This window comes from Clinocottus analis, unplaced genomic scaffold (assembly GCF_023055335.1).
Source record: "Clinocottus analis isolate CAN_PGR_092001 unplaced genomic scaffold, fCliAna1.0.p SCAF_48, whole genome shotgun sequence".
Taxonomy (NCBI): domain Eukaryota; kingdom Metazoa; phylum Chordata; class Actinopteri; order Perciformes; family Cottidae; genus Clinocottus; species Clinocottus analis.
In genome coordinates, this window is record NW_027176205.1 from 324,376 (window position 1) to 326,972 (window position 2,597).

The window sequence follows — 2,597 nt, forward strand, 5'->3', positions numbered from 1 at the left end:
ATAATAAGTGTGTGTGTCTATGATAAGTGTGTGTGTCTATAATAAGTGTGTGTGTGTCTATAATAAGTGTGTGTGTCTATGATAAGTGTGTGTGTCTATAATAAGTGTGTGTGTCTATAATAAGTGTGTGTGTCTATGATAAGTGTGTGTGTGTCGATGATAAGTGTGTGTGTCTATGATAAGTGTGTGTGTCTATGATAAGTGTGTGTGTGTCTATAATAAGTGTGTGTGTCTATAATAAGTGTGTGTGTCTATAATAAGTGTGTGTGTGTCTATGATAAGTGTGTGTGTCTATAATAAGTGTGTGTGTCTATAATAAGTGTGTGTGTCTATAATAAGTGTGTGTGTCTATGATAAGTGTGTGTGTCTATAATAAGTGTGTGTGTGTCTATAATAAGTGTGTGTGTCTATAATAAGTGTGTGTGTGTGTCTATAATAAGTGTGTGTGTGTCTATAATAAGTGTGTGTGTCTATGATAAGTGTGTGTGTCTATAATAAGTGTGTGTGTCTATAATAAGTGTGTGTGTCTATGATAAGTGTGTGTGTGTCTATAATAAGTGTGTGTGTCTATAATAAGTGTGTGTGTCTATGATAAGTGTGTGTGTCTATGATAAGTGTGTGTGTCTATAATAAGTGTGTGTGTCTATGATAAGTGTGTGTGTCTATAATAAGTGTGTGTGTGTCTATAATAAGTGTGTGTGTCTATGATAAGTGTGTGTGTCTATAATAAGTGTGTGTGTCTATAATAAGTGTGTGTGTCTATGATAAGTGTGTGTGTGTCTATAATAAGTGTGTGTGTCTATAATAAGTGTGTGTGTCTATGATAAGTGTGTGTGTCTATAATAAGTGTGTGTGTCTATAATAAGTGTGTGTGTCTATGATAAGTGTGTGTGTGTCTATAATAAGTGTGTGTGTCTATAATAAGTGTGTGTGTCTATGATAAGTGTGTGTGTCTATAATAAGTGTGTGTGTCTATAATAAGTGTGTGTGTCTATAATAAGTGTGTGTGTCTATAATAAGTGTGTGTGTGTGTCTATAATAAGTGTGTGTGTCTATGATAAGTGTGTGTGTCTATGATAAGTGTGTGTGTGTGTCTATGATAAGTGTGTGTGTCTATGCTAAGTGTGTGTGTCTATGATAAGTGTGTGTGTCTATGATAAGTGTGTGTGTGTGTCTATGATAAGTGTGTGTGTCTATGATAAGTGTGTGTGTCTATAATAAGTGTGTGTGTCTATAATAAGTGTGTGTGTGTGTCTATGATAAGTGTGTGTGTCTATGATAAGTGTGTGAGTCTATAATAAGTGTGTGTGTCTATGATAAGTGTGTGCGTCTATAATAAGTGTGTGTGTCTATGATAAGTGTGTGTGTCTATGATAAGTGTGTGTCTATAATAAGTGTGTGTGTGTGTCTATGATAAGTGTGTGTGTCTATGATAAGTGTGTGTGTCTATGATAAGTGTGTGTGTCTATGATAAGTGTGTGTGTCTATAATAAGTGTGTGTGTCTATGATAAGTGTGTGTGTCTATAATAAGTGTGTGTGTCTATGATAAGTGTGTGTGTCTATGATAAGTGTGTGTGTGTCTATGATAAGTGTGTGTGTGTCTATGATAAGTGTGTGTGTCTATGATAAGTGTGTGTGTGTCTATGATAAGTGTGTGTGTCTATGATAAGTGTGTGTGTCTATGATAAGTGTGTGTGTCTATAATAAGTGTGTGTGTCTATGATAAGTGTGTGTGTCTATGATAAGTGTGTGTGTGTCTATGATAAGTGTGTGTGTCTATAATAAGTGTGTGTGTGTGTCTATGATAAGTGTGTGTGTCTATAATAAGTGTGTGTGTCTATGATAAGTGTGTGTGTGTGTCTATGATAAGTGTGTGTGTCTATAATAAGTGTGTGTGTCTATAATAAGTGTGTGTGTCTATGATAATTGTGTGTGTCTATAATAAGTGTGTGTGTCTATGATAAGTGTGTGTGTCTATAATAAGTGTGTGTGTGTGTCTATGATAAGTGTGTGTGTCTATAATAAGTGTGTGTGTCTATGATAAGTGTGTGTGTCTATAATAAGTGTGTGTGTCTATGATAAGTGTGTGTGTCTATAATAAGTGTGTGTGTCTATGATAAGTGTGTGTGTCTATAATAAGTGTGTGTGTGTGTCTATGATAAGTGTGTGTGTCTATAATAAGTGTGTGTGTCTATGATAAGTGTGTGTGTCTATAATAAGTGTGTGTGTCTATAATAAGTGTGTGTGTGTGTCTATGATAAGTGTGTGTGTCTATGATAAGTGTGTGTGTCTATAATAAGTGTGTGTGTCTATAATAAGTGTGTGTGTCTATAATAAGTGTGTGTGTCTATAATAAGTGTGTGCGTCTATAATAAGTGTGTGTGTCTATAATAAGTGTGTGTGTCTATGATAAGTGTGTGTGTCTATAATAAGTGTGTGTGTGTGTCTATGATAAGTGTGTGTGTCTATAATAAGTGTGTGTGTCTATGATAAGTGTGTGTGTCTATAATAAGTGTGTGTGTCTATGATAAGTGTGTGTGTGTCTATAATAAGTGTGTGTGTCTATAATAAGTGTGTGTGTCTATGATAAGTGTGT